Source organism: Hemicordylus capensis, chromosome 4, assembly GCF_027244095.1.
Source record: "Hemicordylus capensis ecotype Gifberg chromosome 4, rHemCap1.1.pri, whole genome shotgun sequence".
In the NCBI taxonomy this organism is placed as follows: Eukaryota; Metazoa; Chordata; class Lepidosauria; order Squamata; family Cordylidae; genus Hemicordylus; species Hemicordylus capensis.
The window spans coordinates 74,340,631-74,366,181 of record NC_069660.1 but is presented as its reverse complement, the minus strand read 5'-3'; the positions used below and the strand labels follow the sequence as shown (position 1 = coordinate 74,366,181).

At 43.5% G+C, this 25,551-nt stretch overlaps 1 protein-coding gene across 2 annotated transcripts in view; it reads right to left on the bottom strand.

Annotated features, from left to right (window-relative positions):
• Positions 1–5,319: 5,319 nt before the first annotated feature.
• The window catches only part of NUDT3 (nudix hydrolase 3), a 93,225-nt gene continuing 72,993 nt past the window's right edge, over positions 5,320–25,551 (bottom strand). The window contains exons 6-7 of one of the 2 annotated variants that reach the window (XR_008306915.1): positions 13,285–13,574; positions 5,320–9,333 (exon numbers count right to left, since the gene is read on the bottom strand). The gene's annotated coding sequence lies outside the window, so the exon portion shown is untranslated. The remainder of the gene's footprint in view (positions 9,334–13,284; positions 13,575–25,551) is intronic. The other variant, XR_008306916.1, reaches the window with a different exon arrangement.

The window sequence follows — 25,551 nt, the reverse complement described above, 5'->3', positions numbered from 1 at the left end:
GATGGAGCCGCTCTGGGAAGAGCAGAAGGTTCCAAGTTCCCTCCCTGGCTTCTCCAAGACAGGGCTGAGAGAGATTCCTGCCTGCAACCTTGGAGAAGCCGCTGCCAGTCTGTGAAGACAATACTGAGCTAGATAGACCAATGGTCTGACTCAGTATATGGCAGTTTCCTATGTTCCTATGTTCTTAACAAAACTCATTCCTCACACAGACGGAAAAAAATAGAGAACACTGATCCTGAAGGCACCGTATTATGCCTGTTCTTAAACAATTCCATGGGCTGCCAATATGTTTCTGGGCAAAGTACAAAGTACTGGTTATTACCTTTAAAGCCCTGGATGGCTTTAAGGACTGGGTTACCTGTGAGGTGCCTTTCTCTACAAAATCCCCACTGCTCATTAAGATCATCCAGAGGGGTCTGTGTTCGGGTGCCACTAGATAATCTGGTGGAGACCTGAGATCAGGCCTTCTCAGTTGTCGCCCCTAGATTGTGAATGTAAAAGGATTATATCCTAGTGACATAAGAGGATTGTCTTCCTTGAAGGCCTTCAGGAGAGCCTTAAAGACCCATCTTTTTAGTCTGGTTTTTTATGATATCTAGTTTTAATTATAATGCGTTTTAATCTGGTTTAAATGTGTGTTGTTTTTTTTTAAAAAATTGTTTTATGATGTGTTTTTTATTTTAATGTAAACCGCCCCTAGCCACTTTAGGAAGGGCAGTATATACAGTGTGTGTGTGTGTGTGTGTGTGTGTGTGTGTGTGTACACCACATTTCATGTACATTTTCCAGCATTTCTACAGCCCTGTGGGGTAGATCAGTATTATTGGAGGTGGGGAGAAAATGACTTGTCCAAAGCAACCTGCTGAGTTCATAACAGATGAAAGACTTGATGTGGGGACTTGCTAGGTGATAGCTCAGGCTAAAGGCCAATACCTACAGCTGGCCTTAAATAGTGGAATTTGAACTCACAGGTACAGAGCACAATGGATTTCAATTCCATCACTTTCTACACACAAACACCAAACTAAATAAGTAGGAAAGGTTAGGTAGGGGCTCAAACATTTAGAAAGATCGTCTTGGCAAAAATGACAACCACCCTGTAACCACTGCTTGGAGATGACAAATATATTACAGTACCTTGATATTGCACTCTGGCAAAGTATTTACAAGCCACAATTAAGATTTATACTGTATGTGGGGGGAAAGCCATGCAAAAAGGTGCATGATGTATACATTCCGTAATAAGAACATAAGAACAGCCCTGCTGGATCAAGCCCAAGGAGGCCCATCTAGTCCAGCATCTTGTTTCACACAGTGGCCCACCAGATGCCACTGGAAGCCTAAAGGCAGGAGTTGAGGGCATACCGTCTCTCCGCGGTTACTCCCCAGCAACTGGTATTCAGAGGTATCCTGCCTCTGAGCCTGGCCTATAGCCCTCCGACTAGTAGCCATTGATAGACTTCTCCTCTATGAAGTTATCCAAACCCCTCTTAAAGCCATCCAGGTTGTTGGCTGTCACCACATCTTGTGGCAGAGAATCCCACAAGTTGATTATGCGTTGTGTGAAAAAGTACTTCCATTTGTTGGACCTAAATTTATTGGCAACCAATTTCATGGGGTGATCCCTGGTTCTAGTGTTATGTGTGTGAGATAAATTTCTCTCTATCCACTGTCTACACCATGCATGATTTTATAGACCTCTATCATGTCTCCCCACAGTCATCTTTTTTCTAAACTAAATAGCCCCAGGTGTTGTAGCCTTGCCTCATAAGGAAGGTGCTCTAGGCCCCTGATCATCTTGGTTGCCCTCTTCTGCACCTTTTCCAATTCAACAATGTCCTTTTTTAGATGTGGTGACCAGAATTGTACGGAGCACTCCAGGTGTGGCCACACCATAGTTTTGTATAAGGGCATTATAATATTAGCAGTTTCTTCCTAATGATCCCTAGCATGGATTTGGCCTTTTTCACAGCTGCCGCACATTGAGTCGACACTTTATAGGAATATAGGAAGCTGCCATATACCAAATCAGACCATTGGTCCATCTAGCTCAGTATTGTCTACCCAGACTGGCAACGGCTTCTCCAAAGTTGCAGGCAGGAGTCTCTCTCAGCCCTATCTTGGAGATGCCAGGAGGGAACCTAGATGCTCTTCCCAGAGCGGTTCCATCCCCTAAATGAAAGATCTTACAGTGCTCATACATCAAGTCTCCCATTCATATGAAACCAGGGCGGACCCTGCTTTGCTAAGACAAGTTATGCTTGCTACCATAAGATCAGCCCTCCTCACTTTCAGTGAGCTGTCCACCACAACCCTAAGATCCCTCCCCTGGTCAGTCACTGACAGCTCAGATCTCATCAGCATATACTTGAAGTTGGGTTTTTTTCATCCCAATGTGCATCACTTTACACTTGCCAACATGTAACCACATTTGCCATTTTGTCACCCACTCACCCAGTTTGGGGAGATTGGGAGCTCCTCACAATCTGTTTGGGATTTTACTACCCGAAAGAGTTTGGTATCATCTGCAAATTTGGCCACCTCACTGCTTACCCCAACTTCTAGATCATGTATGAATAAATTTAAAAGCACCAGTCCCAGTACAGATCCCTGGGGGACCCCACTTCTTACATCCCTCCATTGTGAAAACTCTCCATTTATACCTACCCTCTGTTTCCTGCTTCAACCAGTTAGCAGTCCACACATACACTTGTCCCCTTATCCCATGACTGCAGGGGCGTAACAAGGCTGGAGTGGGCTCAGAGACAAAATTTTTAAATGGGCCCCTCGCTGCTATACACACACACACACACACACACACACACACACACACACACACTTACTTCACAATATAGAGTCATGTGACTTGCCTCTGGGGGGGCCCTCGAGGCGTGGGGGGCCCCAGGCAGCCGCCTCCCCTTGCCTAATAGTAGTTACGCCCCTGCATGACTGCTAAGTTTTCTCAAGAGTCTTTGATGAGGAACTTTGTTGAAAGCTTCCCTTGTTGATGCTGTAATACTTAGGACACATCCCACATCTGTCAGTTAAGAACATAAGACGCCTGCTCAATCAGACTAAAAATCTATCTAATCCAGCACTCTGTTTCCCATACTGGCCAATTAGATACCAAATCTTCACCAGGATATGCCTGTTGAGTTTGACTTTTCTGTTCAATTGTTATTACCCAAAATGCTTTCTAGACACTATACTATTGCCTTGAGAAAGTGCATATGATCTCATATGGGAAGGCTCCTACCTTTCATTCAGAATTTGCTGTCCAGGTACAGCTGGGTCAGCATGGCATCTACACACAATCTATCGGAAAGTGCATTATAGTCCTTCAAAAAACCAGGTACACTCACAATGGGTGTGGGAGGAGAGTAAAGGCGGTTAAGGTTTTCGGATTCTTTGCAAATGTCTTTTATTTCAGTACTGTCAATGCTCTTTAATTTTTCTAGACACAAAATTAAGTTCTAGCTACTGACATTACTGGTTACAGTATATTTTTATTCACAAAAACAAAGAAATGAAAAAGGAGGAAAGGCTGACATCCCAGTTATCAAAGCACGTGCATTAGCCGAGTCTGCAGGGATGCAGCAGGAGCCCTGGAGCAACTCCGTCCTCTCGCATCACACTGTTGTGCAAGAACACTAATACTTCTGTGTGCTGCCTATGCTCTAGAAGCACTCTGTAGGAGTGCAAACATGTCACTGAGCCTCAGCAATGTGTTTCCACTCTTCCAGAGCACTTCCAGAGCATGGGCAGTGCTTGGAAATATTAGCACTCTGACTGGAAGAGTTGCCCAAGGGCTCCTGCTGCGTCCCCACAGGCCCTACAAATGCACACACTTCTTTAGGATGTCAGCCAAAGAACAAAAGAAAAACATAAAACTTGGACAGTGTTGGTTGATTATAATTGGGTTTTTTTGTCAAACTAGATTTACAAGGGTTTTTTTCTCATTAATCTAGCTCTTCCTTCACTGATGTATCTATTAACATCAGAGAAAGCTTTACAAGTCATATTACCCAGGGTTTCTCTTCAATTCTCCTTCTGTAATGGATGGTCTCTATACTCCTGTACAGAGTATCCATCTCTAGCTACTACTCCATAGTAGTACTCTACTACTCCATCTCTAGCTACTGTCTGTGGCTATCCATCCATCTCTAGCTACTCCATCCATCCATCCATCCATCTCTAGCTACTACTTCATATTCCTCCAATGTAGACCACACTGCTTGTGGCTTTCCTTGAAACAAACAGAATACCAAGCATACCACCAGTTCCTGAGATCATTTCAACATGAGCATCAGGTACATTATAGCTGCAGAAAATCCAGTTGAAATTTTTATGAATTTTCAAGCAGTGTGTTTACAAGTTAGGAACTTGGCTCTCTCTCCTTTAATCTAAGTTGTTTGTATCCAGTTTCACTTTTAAAATGTATGCATATACAGTCATTCACACAAAAACATGTAGATGTATACAGACACCTGTACACACTACAAGACTATGTATAGGTCTTTCCCAATGTTGTTGGACTATGATTCCCATCATCCCCAGCCACAATGACTGGACCCAAGGTTGGGAACCCCTGCCATAAAGTGCTCCCTATGGAGACATTATTCAAAGCCAATGCTGCCAAGAAAAAAACTGGACATTTGGGGGGGCGTTTCCAGATCAGAAAGACTCTGGAGCTATGAGAGCTCTCAGCTAAAATACTCTTATGAAAACTGGTAGCAATTAAAGTATAAAGTTGTCTGACCACGAGCTAGTCTATGTGGCTGTTGTTTGTTCTATCACGTTTAATGAAACCAAACTGAAACAAGTCCTATTAATGCATTATGTCACAGTGAGTACAGGTGTCTGCACATGTTTTTGTATGAATGACTTTGTGCCATTGTGGCTGGGAATGATGGGAGTTGTAGTCCAACAACTTTTGGGAACTCAAGACTAAGAATTTCTGCCTTATGGAGAGGGAGGTGAAGTGGAGGTGCTCTGCACTGACAAGGAACTTGGCTTTAAGGGCAGGAACAGAGTGCAAAAATAGGGCACATTCAACTACTAGTTGCATATTTCAGGTAGCAGCTGTTTGAGTATGGAAGCTCATAAATCAGTCAAGATTCTTTCACACAGCCCAGGCAGAGCAAATGACTAAAGTAAAATGTGAAGCAATTATGACATTTATTCATGACTAAATGTTCATAATTGCTAGAGCCAGTCCAAAATCCTCCCCACTTCTTTGCCACCTCATTCAGGGGTGGCAAAAATAGGAAGTCATTTTTTACTTTATTTTCTAGGAAAACATAACATTCAGAAAGCATGTATGAACAAAAGTGAAGCTTTAATATGAATACAGAGTATTTACAACAAATATATATCAAATAACTTCAATAAATACTGACTAGGCTCTTGTCCCACACTATGGAATCATTAGGAAGGGGACTGAAAATAAAATCGCTAATATTATAATGCCCTTATAGAAAACTATGGGGCAGCCAAACATGTACAGTTCTGGTCACCATGCCTCAGAAAGGACATTATAGAACTGGAGAAGGTGCAGAAGAGGGCAACCAAGATGATCAGGGGTCCATAGCACCTTCCTTACGAGTCAAGGCTACAACACCTGGGGCGTCTTTGGTTTAGAACAAATTCTAGTAAGAACTAATCTGCCAACTTTCCTTTCACTATCCCTACAACTGGACTAAAATTGGTTCAAATCAGTTAGGTGGTCCACAAGTTAGAGCTCTTACGCCTCAGATGTTCATGCATCTGCCATCTTGGATTTGGGTGGATGACATGATCAGAAAACTATGGGGCACCCCTGTGCGTCCCTATGGCTGTAGCAAATTTGTTTCAAATTAGTTAGGCAGTTCACAAGTTAACCCACTTGTGCCTCAAAAGTTTACGTGTCTGCCATCCTGAATTGGGATGGATTACATCATCACAAACTATGCCGCTGAGACATCACAAATGATGCCAATGACTTCATCACAAACTATACCCTATGTGTCCCTACAACTGTACCCAGTTTGGTTCATATTGGTCAAGGTGTTGCAAAGTTGAGCAGTGGGGGGGGACAACACACAGACAGACACAGATTGCTGGGTGATATAAGCCTACTGGAGAGTAGGCTAAAAAAGATGACTGAGGGGAGACATGATAGAATTCTATAAAATCATGCATGGTGTGGAGAAAGCTGATAGAGATAATTTTTCTCCCTCTTGCATAACACAAGAACCAGAGGGTCATCCCATGAAACTGATTGGCAAGACGTTTAGAACCAACAAAAGGAAGTACTTTTTCATACAATGAATAATTAACCTATGGAATTCTCTGCCACAAGATATTATGACAGCCAACAGCCTAGATGGCTTTAAGAGGGGTTTAGATAAATTCATGGGGGACAGGTCTATCAATGGCTACTATTCTGAGGGCTATAGGCTACCTCCAGCCTCAGAGGCAAGATGCCTCTAAATGCCAGTTGCAGGAGAGTAACATCAGGAGAGAAGGCATGCTCTTGCCTGAGCGCTTGCTTCCCAGAGGCATCTGGTGGGCCAGTGTGTGAAACAGGATGAAAATCTTATTATAATAACAAGAATGATTAATCCTATAATCTTAAATGCTGTACTTATGTGCATTCTTAAATACCCAGACCGTAGACAACTCCTGTTCACCTACTCTTGTTCTAAACAAGGCATGTCCCCTTCCTCTTTTTCTCTCTTTTTATACCCCACTTGTTCATTTTTAACTAACACAGCACCCATTTGGTGGGAAGAGTTTAAGGTCTCTCTCTCTCTCTCTCTCTCTCTTTCTCTCTCTCTGCCCTCCAACTTATCTTCCCAGAACCTGATGTTCTTGTTTCTCAGCTTTATCATTCTTTTTATAATTTCCCTACATTTCTGGCTTACCAGCCCTATGTTTTGTGCTCATCACTCTTTTTTGTCCTCAGAATCTATGGTCACTTCTCCAATTATCTCAACCTTGTCTAAACAAGCCCTATTTTGCGGTCATTTGGCCTTCTACTTCCCCTTTGTCTGTATCCTTGCCTCAGTCTCTGTGGTTATTTCTCATCAGTGAAGAAAGCTTGCTCATCCATTGTCTTTTTAATATCTTAAGTCCTGCTATCCTAATTAGCCCTTATCCTAAATTGTACCTATCATTTACTTAAGTACCACATGCTACATGTGTCATCATGCACATGATCATATTGTAGCATACCACTGCAACAGCCCTAAATGGAAGACAGTCACCATGACCCAAATCATTGTGTATATTAGCCCACCCTCTAAATAAACAGCACACTGGTCTCTGTTAGTCCCTGCCTGTTGAGACACAGCACAGAACACTCCGACTTTAACAATCACTTAGCATTTGTATAGCACTTTCAAGTGTTCAAAAGGCTTCACATGTACTAGCTTGTTGTAATCCATACAGTAACCTTGTAAAGTATTATCCCCATATTGCAGCTGGAGGGCTCACGCTGAAAGAGAGTGGCTTGCCTACGGCCATCTAGCGAGTTCATGGCATTTGAACCAGGGGCTTCCTGAGTTATAGCTCAGGTCTCTTAACCACCACACTACACTATTTTCTAACCTGGAAGGAAAACAGAGGGCCATAAGAGAGGAAAAATAGTGAGATAACCAGGAGGATTTGAATCCACAAGCCTATTTCTGTAACAGGATAATTGCATACCCATACAAAGCAACTCTAAAGGAAATCTTCTACATGGCCATAAACACACTTTAGTTTCAAAAACAAAACACACACACAATGTATTTGATTCCTTCTTTCTCCCCCAACAACCTCAAATATTACTAGCATAATGATAAACAGAAGCCTCCTTATGCAGGTATGGGGAAAGAGATAGTTGTCCACTTCCTCTGTGACACAAATAAAGCTATTCTATATAGAAAAGCCTGGTGCTTTGATTTTCTCTGTGGAAGCACTATTTGTTTTAAGTGCATTGTTTCCAATTATATGATCACAAAACATTTGTTTCCCTCCTTGAGTGCAAATATCTGCTTCTACCACCACAGTAACTACTTCTGTTTCAGCCATATGGTGTTATTTTTCACTTTCACTTTTCTGGCTGGCATTGAGTGTCTCATATTCTAAGTAGGTACTGAGGAGGGTTTTAGAAGGACTCTCAAAGCACTTGCTTCCTTCTGAAAGGCCAAGAATAGTTATTTTACTATCTACATTCTCTCTTCAGGTGCAAGTTAATTTTTCATACCACCTCAAGTGTGCAACTGAAAAAATAACATGTTTGTCACAAAATGTACACATGCAGGGAAATGTTGAGGTTAAGAGCACTTTCAACTAAGCTGTTCAACATCTACATATATGAAGAAAGAAGTACCATGAGGACTGTTCCATATTGTCTAGTTCAATGTTCGAATTGGCTCTCAGTGCTTCAACTTTCAGAAGTAACTACTGTTTGGGGAAGTTCACCCCTCACAGTGACAGAGATATTCCCTATGATAGATCTAGAAGTAAATCATGGTTTAAGGCAAAACTCCAGTGATGAGCCAATTAATTATTGCATGAGTCTTGTTTGCAACAACATACCAATTAAAGGCTAAGACATTTAGGGTATTTACTCTGGGATTTTAATTTTGGTCATTGAAATATTTTCCTTACAGAACTGCTAGACAGGCCCATGAAGGAAGCAGAAAATCTATTATGTAACAGATGGGTGGAAAAGCTCAAAATACAGTAAATCATTTGGTCATGATAGGGTGAAATTTTAACCCCAAAAAACCCTGGCTTCCATGTCTGTTTTGCCTCAATCCATGCCCTTGAAGACAGACTTATGAGAGCAAGATGAGTTACTGGAAAACACTAAATTTTCCAAGCTAAAGAACATTTTAATAATTGTTAGGGGTATTGCAGGTAGCCCTTGAGCCTCATAGGAAGAGGAAGGGCTGTCACTTGCTGAGTGCTCCTATTGATCACCAGCCAGCACAGATGCATGGAAATATATAGTGGTTTAATCAGCAAGGAGATGGATGTGTCCATGGTGATGAGTAAAATCTCCTGGTTTGGTGGGTGGCTCCAAATGATTCGTATGCCTCAGTGAGGCCAAAGAATAGAACTAGATCAAATCCACAGCATGCTTGAAACTCTGGAGCTTGGACTTAGCCAGGATGGAGGAGTCAAATCCAAAGTGCCCTGCTGTGTAGCAGATGTGGATGTGGGTGGGACCAACAGAGGTTTTGACTGACAGAGGAAGCAGGTTTTCTGAGCTGGAGCTGGTGCATATCAGAAAGGAGCCTTCCGGGGTACCATTAATAAGCTTCTTTGCCTCAACAGCAGAGATGGGTCCCCAGTACCATCCTGTCCAAAAAGAAGAGGAAAGTTAAGGAAGGGACAGATTTAACAAGCTGCTAGGCAATGCTGGTGGGGAGGGGAAAATAATGCAAGTTGGTTGTATCCCACAGAAGAAACTTGTGGGCAACTTAAATGAAGGGGAAGAAAGGCAGATTTATAAGCACTTGCTGTAAAAAAAATAAAATGGTCTGAGCCATTTCAAAAAACTAAAGCATTACAATTTTGGGTGACCAAAATCACACAATTATTACTACTACTACTTATATACCACTTTTCTAAGCATTTTAAAGTCTTAATAGGCCCCATCACTCACTGTCTCGTGGACAAAAGTTATGAAAGCCCTCTGCACAAACCTACCTGCATGATCCAACATCTACAGCAACTCATTCCAGCTTCCATTCTACCCTACCAGCTTGCCCCAGGTGTCTCATCGTGTCCGCAATCTGCCCCAAATATGAATCTTCAACCCCACTCTTACCAGCTGTGCAGTTCAGGGTTATAATGATGAATGGACTTCTCTCTGCAGATTATAGTGTTGGGTGATTTCATAGTTAAATGTTCAGTCAAGGGATTGACTGGCCAGTGCAAGATGATGAGACAAGAATGGATGTGCTGCCACCTCACCATGAGCACCTGAGGTTAGGTTTCATCCTGTTTCACAACACTTAAAACACAATGCACAAGATTTGAGATGGAGGGTGTAAGGGCAAGGACTTGTGTTCTGTACTGATCCATTAATGTAGTAGCTTACCATCACTATAGTAGCAGGGCATTCCTTCAAAGACTGCAGTTCCATGACAGAATATCAATTTGATGGCACTAAACCTTCCTTAATAACACGTCAAGCACCCTAATATTGCAAAGGACTTATACAGAAATATTGTACACCGCCCAGAGCCTCTGGATGGGGCGGTTTATAAATGTAATTAATTGATTGATTGATTGATTGATTAATTGAAATAAAAATAAAATAAAATAATAATAATAATAATAAATACTCTAAAACAATCTCTTTGGAATCTAAAGAAGTTATATTATAGTGTTAGTATTGCAGACTGGGTGGCAGTAAAAGCCTAAAAATCACACCCACAACACTTTACTCTCTCATTGAATTTCCCCTTGCCTTAAAGTCCATGTTGTGCTAGCAGAAAGAGAAGAGGAGGTAGAACAGCAGTTTCCTTACTGGGAAGATCAGAGCAGAGTCTGATCAGAAAAGAGAAAGGCAATAGTGAAGCAGTCGTGTTGCAGCATTTGAACAGAGCAGAGAAACAGGCAGAGGAGTTTCTGTCTCTCCCGTGGCACCCACTCCACAGTGATTCAGCTGCTGCTGCTTTGTCACTAGCAAGCTTTGCAGTATTATGCCCTCCCCATCACTGCCAAATCAAAGCATTAAACAGCAAACATGCTATTTTAAGGGAATGCTACACAGTCTCCTTTTTACCTTGGCTGTAGACTCTGGCTGCAGCATTCAGCTGTTCAGGCACCAACTGCATTCACCTTGAATAACTCCGTTTAGGCACAGTTGACAACCTGGTTAATGTGATTAAAGCTTCCTTCCAAACACCCCCAAGACCAAGTGCACTTATTCCCTTGCCTAAGCTGAGGGACAAGTGGGGATCAAATGAGCTCACCATCCAGCAGAATGTTGCAGAGGAATGTCGGACAAGGGAATTTTAATAAGGATTGACATTTTAAATGCAATTAGTTCTAAACAGAAATGGGAAGATACAGTCCATGGAAAGACTGTTTGATTTCCCAGCATATGGGGGGACAAATCTGTGGCTGCTCATTTTCCATCAGGATGCCCCACTAAATCCATGGATAGATGCCATGTCATCTAGTGTTCATAGCTGAAGGGAGTTGTGGGCACAACATTCTTTTGTACATGTCAGGTCACTTCTTCACTTTTCTCCAACCGCTCTGGATTGTTTCTTTGAACACAAAGTAATAGTTTTGCTGTACCTCAAGATAACCCTTCTTTTGGTGTTGGCCCAATAAGAGAGATTTAATGTGGCCACTGGATATGATTTCTGCAAATGTGGATTTAGGCTGGCTTTTCGTGAACCAAGAGTTGCATTTTTTCCAGTTTGCATTCAGAAGACTTGAAAACCGTCCTGATCTTTTCATTGACCTCAGTGGCTGAGAATCCACTGGCAATGGCTGAATGCAGACATCTGTTCTCTAAGCATGTGACAAATGCATTCAACGCAAATGTAACATTTCCTCATACTTCAAAGTGTTCTCAATATATCCGCTTAGAAATCCACAGAAAACATATTTCACAGAGTTGGTCAACAGAAGGTAGGTAGCTGCACAAAACCACACTAGCAAGCTTTAAGGGTCTGTTTTTCAGGAGACTTAATAGCTACAGTGAAACAGGTGCAGGGTATGGTTTTATTAGGTGTGTTATTGTGTTACTTTTCTTGGACAGTATTTTTAAATTCTGTCCCAAAATCTAAAGATGGAGGTGGGTGGATTTCTCTTTATTTATCCCGTCTAACTGGCAAAGAGGCATCTTGTGTTTAGCAGGGGTAGAACTGTTGCTCTTCATCCCAGCATAGTGCCCCTCCCAGTGGCTGCTACTGGTGTCTTCTTTGCATTTCTTTTTGGATTGTGAGCCTCTTTGGACAGGAAACAGCCCCTAACCCCCACTCACCACGCCCTGTGTAAACTGCCTTGAGAACTTTTCTTTTCTTTTTGAAAAGCAGTATACAAATTATTTTTAATAGTAAGCAAGGAAGAAAATGTCAGTTTCATGTGAAGCATGGGAGAGCTGCCAGTGTGATAGATCAACAGACTCTTTGTGTATTCCTTCAGTGCTAACAAGGAAATAAAGACAGAAACAGCCCATGGTACCCCACTTCCAAGAAGGTTCATGATCACCTTAGAAAGCAAAACAGAAACTTGCTTGAGTCAAGAAACCACTTCTTAAGAGGCTTCCTATATCCAAGGGCAGCAGCTGTTCTGGTGGGGAGCCTGACTAGCAGACAGCTGTTTGATTGCCATTGCATAGGACCAAGTAGTGGGGGAAAGAGGGACTGGATGGGGAACCTAAAAGACAGCTTCCAATATTAAAGCTGTAAGGATTATTATTGTGGGAGCCCTAGAGGGTGAAAGACTAAGGCTGTAGTTCTATGCATGTTTACTCAGAAGTAAGTGCCACTATATTCAGTGGGGCTTACTCCTAGGAAAGTGTGGGAGTCAGCCCCAGTGAACTCACGAGGACTTTTTGAAAGGGGTTTCTTAAAATACCCTTATGATTTATTAAACAGACCCAGGAGACCCAGTTCTTTACGACATTTTCAAATGTGCCAAATACTAAAAAGATGCAAGGGCAAGACATACCTCATGATTTCGTTATTTCAAGAGCTAGGACTAAATGAACAAACAGAAACAAAATGTCTGTGCATCCAACAAGTGGCAGCTTGGAGCACACATCATATATTCGGGTCAGGATGCCTTTCTTTCAGGAAGCGCCAATAACTGCAGAAAGATTTTTTGTAAAACACAGCAAATACTGCTGGACTAAAAGCAGGAAGGTCTTTATAGAAGTTTGCTCCTCCCTAGCTCGAATGTGCCTCACCCAGTAAAAAGACAATCGGCCAAACTGAAGGTGCAGTTACAGAAAACCAACAGAAAGCTCAACTACATCTGAAAATGCCAAACCTAACACAAGAACGATAGCCTCATGGCAACCTGTGCCTCTGTGTGCCAAGCTACAGATACATCTTTGAGCAGAAACAATATATGTTTCATTGATGTAGTCCACCTTCTACAGCAGCTGATGTTCTACCACTGCAAAACTAGGGAACCAACTTAATTGTTCTGGATTGCTCCACTTTGTTTCCTTGAGATAGATAGATAGATTTATTTATTTATTTAACATATTTGTATAGCCCTCAAAACGCAAGTTGCATTTGCTTTCAGATGAGCAACTCACACAAGGTTAATTCATACCTCTGGACTCCGTGTGGACAGGACAGTCAGGGAAGCAGCACAAGGCTGCAAAATCCTGGTGTGTTTTTAAGATAAGACACACATAAATCTGTAAGCCTCTTCAAAACAATGGCTGACATTCTCCCCAGGGCTGGGCTATAAAAATGGAAGTAGATATGTGGAGATGCAAACAGACTGGAACTTAACTGTGCACCAGTCTTTCCCAGCAGCAGCAGAAGGGAGAAGGTGCAGTTTTTGCTGCTCTCTCCTTCCTCCAGAAGGTTTGCCGTTCACCATCTGTGAGCTTCCATCTGCAAGGAAAAGAAAATTGTGAAAATCATGCCCTCCTTCTCTCCCCTGAAAGATGAGCGCAGTTAACCTCCAGTAAGTTTGCATCCCTGCAGGGCTACTTCCATTTTCATAGACCTGCGGAGAATGTCAGCCAATATGTGTAACTACCTGTGTATGCACTCTAAAATAATGGCAGCAGCTCTGCCGAGGACAACTAGAGTGGATCAGCATTTTTAAAATATCACATATTGCAATATCACAGAAAACGTCCCCCCTCTTCTGGTCTGAATATGAACTAATTTTCTGTCTAGAAGAGTGCCAAATTGTTTGAGGACGAATTTGTAGAAAGAGACTGGTATGCAGATGGCATTTGGATTGGGTTACAGTCCAGCAAGTAGTGAAAAGGTTTATGAGAGCTTCACCATGTTCCCAACTCGCAAATTGATCCACACTCCATGTGATACTGCAAAGCTGCCAGACCTTAGGTAAAAGGAAGCAGTGCAGGACTGGAAATCTCTGCATGGGTGGTTTATCCAACATGAGTCTAACCATAAATCAATATGAAATAGACAGTCACTTTGAACAGATTCCAAAAGAGACAATTTTTTTAAAAAGACAATCCAGATACAGAAGTCTCAGTGTCATTTTTCACTTTAAAAAGAAGTCTTAAGGCTAGCCTTGATTCCTTCAGGGTAAAAAACTAAAGATGCAGATAATATGTAAGCATTTAGGTTCTGGAGCAATTCTTGACAATTTCTACTTCATTTTGTGCTGGATTTGCTGAGCTGGCGCAGCCTCCTGTGGCAGACAAAATGAGGCAGACATCAAAAATGGGAACCACACATTTAGCTCCCCTCTCTCCATCTGCAATGTCTATTTGAACTCCTTGTATCATGTTGACATGACATATTTTTACTAGATATTATGGAGAAAAAAAGGTAAGGTTGCCATTTTAGCTGCAGCTGTGCATTAAGTTTAGATGTTAGATTAAAGCAAGATGACTAGTCCTCAGAAATGAATGGGAAAGAAGCTACTTGTTACATTTCCATATGAAACCCTTCATAAATTTTTGCTCTTCTTTCTGCAAGATGCTTTGTGCTTCATATTCTGTCCTGATATTCTGTATTGCAGCTTCTCCACCTGTATAACCTTTCCAAGTACAAGCCTGCTAGCCCATCTGTGAAGCAAAGCTCCATTACAAAGCTCCACACATCTAATATTGGCACTACCATGCCAGTATAATAACCTCAGAGGCATTTCCATCCCTCTTCATTTCTTTGTTAACTACTCACACAAGAAATGAAAAGTCAGGTCTCATACATTAAGTATTTGCCAGAGAACTGAGAATGCACCTCAGAACTTTATGTAATATCTCATGAGACTCAAGAGCACAGTCTTAGTTGAGCGAAGACCACCTTGACCTCATCCACACATCACCCTGCCCTATCCAAGCAGTACAAAATCTTGAGTTTACCTTGAATTGCAGAACCATGTCTCAAGGAAGAGAAACCAACTGGAGCTGGGATTTTGTGCTACAATTGGTGATTTGGGTGATTTTTCACAAGGGACATTTAAAGCTGCAGAGGCACTGCTGGTTGTTTTTAAAGCAGCTTTTGTATCCTTAGGCAACTGTTTCTTTAAGTAATTGTTTCCATTCCAGTTAATGACTGGATATACATTCTCAGATTAGACAATTTACCTGCAGAGGTGTCATCTGAGAGCAAAGCTGGGGAGAGGCAAGGAGGTGGGGGGGGGTGATAGTTTTGAATCAGCCCTTTCATTAGATGTGTAGCTATAATTGAAGAACATGGAACAAATGTTTCGGGGCCCTTGAGAGTGCCAGGGAGACACTGGCTGGGCAACAGCTCACACTTTCTCTCTCCATTAGGGACCTTTTTGAATCCTGCCCTCATTAAAAAGAACAAGGTAAAATAATAAGAAAGCCAACATGGTGTAATGGTTAGAGTGTTGTCCTAGTGTTGGACTAGGACCAGGGAGACGCAAGTTCAAATCCCTGTTCATGAAACTCATTGGGTGACTCTGGGCCACTCACTTATTTCTCAATCTAGCCTGTCTTACAGGGTTGTTGCAAGAATAAACATAGCCATGTATACCACTCTGGGCTCCTTGGAAGGAGAGCAGGATACAGGCGCGTAACAACGATCGGGCAAGGGGAGACAGTTGTCTGGGGGCCCCACTGCCTGGAGGGACCCCCCAGAGGCACCTCACGTGACTCCCCATTGCCCCCTGCCCAGCCCCAAGGCCCCTCAGCCACTTGCCCTCTTCGCCGTCTCTCCAGCTTGTTCTCCTGGCCGGCAATCGAGCAGCAGACAAGCTGCAAAGAGCTCCTTTTCTCCCGCCTCTCAGCTGATCGGCGGGTGGGCGGGGCTTCCACGGAGGCCTCCGTGTAGGCCGCAGTGAAGCCTGAACTCGAGTAGGGCCCAAGCAAGCCAGGAAGGAGGAGGCAGCCAGAGTGTTCTCTGCAGCAGAAGACCCCTTGCTGCCAGGTAGAGTGTGAACTCCTTTTTGTGGTTACCTTCCCCACCCCACCCCCCGGATATATAGGCATCTGCTTGCCATAGGGCTTGGATATGGGGGGGAGGGACTGAGAAGTCTCTGAATATTTATTTTTAAACAGCTTGGAAAATTTGCTGGCTTAAAAAAAAACTATCTAAAAAGTCCTATAAGTGGCTTGTTTCATGGCAGAAAATTACAAAAACTTCTGGAAGAAACAGTATTATATTTATTTTATTCATTCATTCATTCATTCATTCATTTATAAATGCACTTATGTTCAAGTTTTTTTGCAACCCAGAAGGTCTGAGTGAGAACTGTGAAGCATATCTTGTGCTTTTATTTTATTTTATTTTATTTTTCTTGTGTGTGAACTGCTCCCCAATAACTTGCAGGGACTTCAGGGTAAATCTGGCCAACATGTGAATGCAGCACCTCCATTCCAGAGGAGATGTGTGTTAAAGGGCTTTAAAAGCCTCCTGTGAAAAACCTCCTGCAATCAAACTTGACTGAATTTGTTCAGAATTCTGAGAAAACAAACATAGGTTCACCCTGCATGGTTGAAAGTCTCCTTTGCTAATCTGCAGTGAGGGGCCCATTTTAATAATTCATCTTTCTAGTGTGTTCTAGGCATTAAAAGTAATACAAATGTATAGTACTCAATGTATATCACGATATATTGTGACGTGTGCATGTGTGTATTCAGTGAAATGTATTTCCAGGCAGCATACTTATTTTGGAATATCAGACTTAAATCCTTGGGGGCCTGGGGTGTGCGGAGGCCCTGGACTTTGAGTGGGGGGGGCATTTTAAAATCTTGTCTCTGGGCCCATTCCAACCTTGCTACGCCCCTGGCAGGATATAAATGTAAAAATAAATAATAATACCGCTAAACTGTTTCTTGTGAAAAACTGTGAGTGTGAGAAAGAAAAAGTACATATAAAGCAGAAGCATTGCTGATGTATTAATATATGAGGCAACTGTAGTAGGTATATAGGTTTAAAATGTTTCTGAGCTGAGGGGTGTGCATATGCAAGACTGTGTGTGAAAGCATCTGAATGAGTGAGGACTCTCTGATATTATTTGCGGAGGAGCGAGAGAGAGGGCATGCTGAGAATGTTCTTACAGTTTTTCTGCAGCAAAGGCATGGGGCATGGTGGAGGGGCAGGAGGAAGAAAGCCCAGAGATCTATCTTCACTTCTTGTCTCAGGGTGCACTTCAACCTTGCTACGCCCCTGCCTTTCATTATTAATTTCCTATTCTTTGGCAGTAGGCTCTTCACTAATTTGTTTCCTCTGCAGTTAGAGGAACTGCTAATTCTTTTTTCATAATGGCAATTACAATATTTTTTAAAAAATTAAGTGACTGAATAATTCATTTGGTTGCAAAGTGGAAAACAGAAAAGAATCTCTCTGACACAGAACAGGAAATGGTTAATTAAAGGGCTCACATAGTAATGCCATGTCGAATGGGACTGAACACACAAAAAAATTAATTAAAAGAACAGTAGCCCTGGCCGAGAAGCTTCAGTGTTTTGCCAGTCTACGGTAAACAAGCTGGTGTTGTACTTTTATATGAAGTTTTTAAAACCACAAATTGGATCTAGGAAAAAAGACAGGATGGCAATAGGGAATACTGGAATGCAACAGAATGGCAACCAATGTCATCTGAATTCTCCATAAAAACTGAGTGAACAAATGATGCAAATTACAGAGAGAAAGGCTAGTGTGGAAGCAACCTTGTACTGTGTTGTAGCAAATAAGTCTATTTCTGGGGACCCCCACACATCAAACATCAGCTACAAGTAGAGGTTGTTCAACTCCCACTCGTGATGGGTGTCTGTTGAGAACGTACGGCTCAGGTCGTCCACCAGAACGTTGTCTGTTCCCTTAATGTGTAGGGCTATAGGGGTGATGCTGTTCTTGATGCACCAATGCCAAATCTGAATGCTGAGCCCGCAAAGAGACCTGGACACTGTCCCCCCGTCGGTTGATGTAAGCAATTGCAGTGGTGTTGTCCAACTGCAGTTGCACTACCCAACCTCTGAGCAACGGAAGGAAGACCTTCATAGCCTGAAAGACTGCTAGAAGTTCTAGGAAATTTATGTGAAGCAGTCGCTGGGTTCTTGTCCACAGACCTTGTGCCATTCTGGCATTGCAATGGCCTCTCCAACCTCTGAGTGAGGCCTTGTAATCAGTCTCCTCTTAGAACAAGCCCTTGCCATTGAACAGCAGGCTTTCAATCTTATCCTTCAAATCCTGTTGCAAAGAGGCCGAGCATAGTCATTCGTGATGCCTTAATGTGATTGCTGCCGTAATTGATCGAGATTCTGACTCCGCTAAATGCTTAGCCATGCTTAGCTGCTGACAGGTCAGATCCCCTGCCCTTTGCAGTGTCTTCCTGAACTGAGTTTTCAGTTGGTCAAGTGAGAGCATGACCAGATCCTTTTCTAGGTTTCCCCACAGGCAGTAACTATATTTAGCCATACAGGCCGAATAGTTGGCCACCTTGATGGAGAGGCAAGAAGTTGAGTACAGTTTTCTGCCTAATATATCCAAGGTAAGGGCCACATGGCCCCTTCAGGAGTTAAAAGGCTGGCGCTGCTTTCGCAGCGCAACCCAGAAGTGGCTCTTCCCTGTAAAGGCAGGGAAAAGGCTATGCTGCGAAAGCCGTGCCAGCCTTAACTTAACTGCCAAAGGGGCTGTGTGGCCCCTTCAGCAGTTAAAGGGCAACTCTCCTGTCCTGGGCCAAATGGAGCCTCAAGGCTCCGTTCAGCCAGACCATGCCCCCACGTCTGAAGTCAGATGTGTGGGCGTGGCTAACCCCAGCGTCTGATGTCAGATGTGGGGGCAGGGTCAGTGGGGCAGAGGTGGTAGCTGCACACAGGCCACCGGGGGCCACGCTCCCCCACTGGAAGAAAATAGGGAGGAGTGGAGCTGGGGGGCCCTCAGGAGCTGGGGGGCCCAGGTTCTTTGAACCCATCCACTCAATTATAGCTACACCCCTGGTCTGCCAGATGGACTAAGAAGCAATTACTATGGGGATAAGCACAGCATAACCACCATCATCCCCAGTGGTTATGAATGTTCAGGCTGCATACTTGAAGAGCTCTCCTCCTGGAAGTGACTTTGGGGCAAACAAATATTGAATACGCCTGGCTACCGGACAGATGAACCTCATGAAAGTGGTGCAAGACATCAGCAAAAGAATGAATAGCACATTCTTTTGCTAGAGAAGGTCCCCTTTTCTTTTTCAGAAGTGTACTATGTGTGTCACATATATTTATCTAATGTCTGTGACACAGCTTGCCCAGTCCTAATTGCACTTTGCTCCTTCTGAGCAGCCCTGCATTTCCCCCTCCCTCGTTGCCGCCACTGGCAGCCTTGGAGAGGATCGCCCTAATTCGTCCCTTCTGAAAGCACCAATCCAGTCCCAGTCAAAACGCTGCCCACGACCACACCACGGCGGTTTCATAATTGCCTTGGGCGGCTGGGGAGGGACACGCACACGTGGGCAATTCTTGTCAACAGCTATGCCTATGATGCCTGTAGGGGAAGGGTTAAACGCCTTTCCCCCAACATTGCTAGAGCCCACCCCCCCACATCGGAGGAGCAGCACCTCCCCTTTTTAGGGGTGGTGGTCAGGAAGCCTCTCGTCCCCGGCCCCGCCCACCCCCTCACCCCGGGTCTTGCTCTCGCTCTCAAGGTCAGTCTGCTACACCGCTTGCCATACTGGACTGCGGGCTCCCCAACCTGCTTTCGGACAACAAAGCGACTAGGCTTGGCGGGGAAAGCTGCAACATTCGAGCCACCCTCCGCCCGTCTCCTCCCCTTTGCGCACAAGCATGCCTAGAGATGGCTCCGACGGAGAGTCGTCCATGACTCGCCAATGCACCTAAGCTGCCTCCTGAGCTCGCATTTACTTGCTTTCTCCTCACAGTCGCAGGCGAGCGCGGGTTGCGGCGGGAGGAGAGAAGACTTCTTTGCAGCAAACCTCTCGGTCCCGGCTTTAGTTGTTAAGCGCCCCTTCGAAGCCCAGGAAAGCGCCGTCTTCGAGAGGGAAGGAGACAGAGACGTGCGGCGGCGGGGGGGTGGAATCTAGAGCAAAGCGCTCCGCTGTGCGCCCCTGATTTTAACCCTTACACTCCCTGCGCCGTCACTACCACACCCCGCCACCAGGCTTTCACTGGCTGCCTGCTCCTGACCCGTAGAGGGGCCGTCGGCAGTGCCGGTGCTGCTCTGGTTCCCCTCCTGTGGGCAACATGGAGTGGCGCTAGGGCGGGAGCCATGCCATACGGCTTCCATGTATTTGTTACTTAAAATATTCACATATCGCTTTTCGACATTGTCCCAACTTAGCCCATCCATAGGAACTGCATTGTTCCTGAACTGCCCATCCATGGGCGCCGCAAATGCCATCAGAAGAGCAAAGGAGGAAGGTCGCTCGGGAATTACTCGGCGACTGCAACGATCTCTAAAGACCAGCAAAACGCTTCTCATTAAAGGAAGTCCCTATAGGGAAAGGATACTGCAATGTAGGCTTGTGCACTAGATGCAGAAACATTGTCGTTGTCCTCCCTGCTGCCCCGATCCATGCGAGCTCTATCAGCCCTGCGGAAATTTTACTCTCAATTGAATGTTGTGAAGAAGCACTTCACATTTTCTAATAGCAATGAAGGGCAGATATTGGCGGGGGGGGGGGATGCCGCTATTGCTCTTTTGTGAACAGTCCTAGCTGTTGGAACCTGTCCCATACACAGCCACGATTCACTGGGAATCAAAAATCTGCTCCTATCGAGTCTGGGCCTGGATTTTGTTTCTTGGCCATGTGAGAAGGAAGAGAAAAAAACTATCACTACAAATACTGTTGGGCATGGATTTTAAAGTCGCACAACCAGTTGTCACCAGACTTTTCAAAAACTAATCTCTTCCATTTTCTCATTGCTTCATTTGAACCATCCCAGGATTTGATAGCTCCATAATGAGCACTCTACAGCTGCTGAGACATTTGTTCTGTATTAACATGCACAAGCATTGGAGGAGATGCTCATGTGACCACACTAGCCTTATTCACCACAGAGTATTCAAATTCTACAGTTATGAAGCTGTTCCTCCAAGACCAGGAGTCAAGGTGAATCGAAAGCAGGCACTCATTTTCTTACAAGTTGACAGCTGACCTTAAGAATGCTTTGCATCATCTGCAGATGCTGCTGCTAAAAAACAGCAATACCTTACTATCATCTCTCAATACAGGAAAATTGTGAATCCTGAATACACAGAAGGTAGGATAAAGCCACACCCACTTCTTTACTCCCAGCTTCAACAGACCTTAAGCAGATAAAGAAACCCAAATGGGAAAGTGCAAATGCAAGGGGAAAGTGAACAATAAGTACTCACACACCATGTTGGTCAGTGATGAAATCAATCTCCATTTACAGCTCAGGCTGCCACAGTATGGAACTGACAGCCAGGCATCATTTTAATTACTGCCAATTTGTGTTTTTTAAAAGGAGAGCCAACACAGTTGTTTCCAAGTTGTACATGTCACCCTGAACAGAACAATGATGCATAACAACCTAGTAATGTGTTGTTCATGTCCTATTCTCAGAATTATCCCTTTAATAAATATATTTCTGTAAGAAAATCAAGTTATTTTATTTCAAGTGACAGCATCAAAGTGAGAAAATTCACAAGCTGAGTTGGGATTTGGGAAATGGGCAGGCTAGGACTGATGAAGTAGCTGAGATGGCATACTTAAGAGATCAGGCATCAGGAATGTTTTCTATAGACTCCCCCCGCCCCCAACAATACACCACTCTTGGTGCTGTTTGTTCACACTAACTGAACCTGTAGCAGTAGCACAGTAGCCCATCCCTACATAACAGAGGGAAGTGCCTTGCTGTAGGATGGGGCTACAGTGTAGGATGGAAACTCAGTGGTGGAGCACATGCTTCGCATGCAGAAGAACCCCGATTCATTTCTGCCATCTCCAGGTATGGCTGGAAAAGATAAGCTAGAGAACTGTTGCTAGTGGAGACAATACTGAGCTAGATGGACCAATGGTCCAATTCAGTAGAAGGTGGTTCAATAATGTACTCATATCCACTGCTTCTGATTAGAAGCCCTGTGATCACCAGCTATTCTTTTAACTACATTCTCCTACGTAAGTATGCTTTCCCATTCATCCCTTTAATGGTCCTGATGCATTTATTCAGTGCAATCATATTTTCTACCTTCATACTGCAAAGCAAAACAGAGCAGCACCAAGAACATCCATAGGTGTTGTATTGTGGGCGGGGGGAGATTTACCACCACCCCCGCCACAGTCGAGATGGCCTTGCTAGAGTCCAGATTGTCCCACAGTCTAGATAGCCTTGCCTCTCATGGCAGTGCTAATCAGTCCTCCGATTGGTTTTCTTCACTTTGCAATCTATTCTAGTGTCTTCATACACATAGTCAATTGATATGGACTAGGAATGACAGCCCTAGCTACTCTGCAAAGCAGAGACAAAAGAGAAGCTGTGTGGCTATCTAAAAGGGCCATATAGGATATACCTCCCTTTGCTGATCAACATTACATTTGCAACAAAACAGATTTCCTCCTTGCAAAAAATTGGGTACTCTTGGCTTAAAGTAAAGGTAAACAGACCTGTTTCTAACCTTCCATGGCTGGGGAAGGTAATTGAGCGGGTGGTGGCTTCTCAGCTCCAGGCAGTTTTGGATGAAACCTTATCGAGACCTATTTCAAACTGGCTTCCATATGGGCTATGGGGTTGAGACTGCCTTGGTTGGCCTGATGATCTCCAACTAACTACTGACAGAGGGACTGTGACTCTGCTGATCCTTTTGGATCTCTCTGCAGCTTTCGATACCATCAACCATGGTATCCTTCTCAGGTAGCCTGGGGGAGTTGGGATTGGGTGGCACTGTTTTACAGTGGTTCTGCTCCAACCTCTCTGGTAGATTCCAGATGGCGTCGCTTGAAGACTGTTGCTCTGCAAAGCAAGAACTGAAGTGTGGAGTTCCACAAGACTCCATACTGTATCCAATGCTCTTTAACATCTACATGAAACTGCTGGGAGAGATCATCAGGAGGCTTGGTGCAGGGTGTTATCAATATGCTGATGACACCCAGATTTATTTCTCCATGTCGACCTCTTCAAGAAATGGCATGTCTTCCCTAAATGCCTGCCAGGAGGCAGAAATGGGCTGTATGAGGGATAACAAATTGAATCAAAATAAGATGGGAGGTACTGACTGTGAGGGGTCAGGACCCAAGAGATGGTTTAGATCTGCCTGTTCTGGATGGGGTTACACTCCCCCTGAAAGATCAGGTATGGTCCCAAGCTATCAGGTAGCTTGGGAACGCTGCTGAATCCAAAGCTCTCCCTGGTTTCTCAGGTTGAGGCAGTGGCCAGGAGTGCTTTTTATGAGCTTCAGCTGACGTGTGAGCTATGTCCATTTCTAGAGGTGAATGACCTTAAAACAGTGGTACATATGCTGTTAACCTCCAGACTTGACTACTGTAATGCGCTCTATGTAGGGCTACCTTTGTATGTAGTCTGGAAACTACAATTGGTACAGAATGCAGCAGCCAGATTGGTCTCTAGGACAACACAAAGGGACCATATAAAAACAGTTTTGAAAGAACTGCACTGATTGCTGAAAGGTTTCTGGGTGAAGTACAAAGTGCTGGTTATTACCTAAAAAGCCCTCAACAGCTTGGGTCCAGGCTATTTAAGAGAGCACCTCCTTTGTCATGAACCCTGTTGCCTTTTGCGATCTTCTGGAGAGGTCCAGTTACAGTTGCTGCCAGCTCATCTGGTGGTGACTCAGGAGTGGGTTTTCTCTGTGGCTGCCTCAGGGCTTTGGAATATGCTCCCTGCTGAAATAAAAGCATCTCCTTTTCCGTTTTCAGGAAGACCCTTGAGACTCTCCTGTTCTTGCAAGCTTTTAATTAGAATTAGTTTTAATAATCTAAATAACTCATTTTATATTGGCTTTATTGTGTTTTATGTAATTTAATCTTGTGATTTTTAATATTAAAATTTGTATACTACCTAGATAGAGATAAAGTAAATCAGGTGGTATAAAAATATAACCCATAAACAATAAATAAGTTGTGCCATAAAGTCGGTGTTGACTTCTGGTGACCACAGAGCCATGTGGTTTTCTTTGGTAGAATACAGGTGCGGTTTACCATTGCCTCCTCCTACGCAGTATGAGATGATGCCTTTCAGCTTCATCCTATATTGCATAGTCTGGGAAACATACCAGCAGGGATTTGAACCAGCAACCTCTTGCTCCCTAGGCAAGTTACTTTCCCACTGAGCCATTCGGTGGCTTAGTGATGGCTAAACTGCAGCAGTTTTATTGAGGCATATGTGTTCAGCTGTTACTTGGATCACTGATATTTCTGTAGGTTACAATACTTATTATCTTTGTCAAGAAGAATTTCCTGTGTCAATTGTAAAAAAAATTTGCTTCCTCTTTCTTCCTATTATTTTGGTTATATTTATTTGATGTCTCCTGATTTTACATGTGAAATATTTATTACAGCTTACAGCAGGTGGGAAACCACACTTGTTCTCTAGCATGTACATTCCACATTAATATTCACAAACCCAAAATTATTACTTGAAGACGTGATGTTGCCAGCAACATGGAGGACTTCATCTGCAGCCCTTCAAAGCATTTACAGGGCACAAATGCAAGCAAATGAAACAGAACTGCAATCACCAAGAAGTAACAGGAGTCTTGGGGAACCTTAAAAATGAATCAGTTTTTTCTATCCTAAGCTTATGTGGTCTATAGTCCATTTCTATCAGATGTATGAAGTGTTAGGCACAGCTGGCAGAGTTTAAATATTTTCTTTTTAGAATAAATAGAAATGCGTACATTCAGATTGTCAAGTGCCGTCTTAAAGCTGAAAACATTTTTCTGAGCTTCCAGATTTCCAAGTGAAAGAACAGTGGTGTCTGTCTTTCTTACAGCCAGCCAGCACATCAATGGAAGGACTAGATTTGGAATCCCAAGTTCACTTTCCAGCCAAACCTATAACTTCAAAACAAGTGGTGCTACTTCAGCCATTTACTCCTTGTACATTGCAATTGCAATGCCTATATTTTCCTTGTCCTTTGTCTATGAGAGGCAAAGCACCTAAAGCCTGAAAGAACTGAAACAATTTCTCAGTAGAGCTATACAAAAGAAAACTGTAAGAAACTCTTGGGTATTTCCCCCTTTCCTTTTAATCAAGTCAAATACAACTGCTAAAAATAAAGGCAGTTTCAAGGACTGCTCCTTGGAAAGCATGTGTGCTAGGTGTCTGCCCTCTGGTGGCACTGAAAATCCTTGCATTTGACTAAAGGAAATTAGTTTTGGGAAATCATTTCCGATACACCAAGTGGGCCAGTGTTAAAGACATCTTGACTTTTCCAGAACCTTTCTCCCACTTTGAATCCACACACAAAACTTATAGCATGCA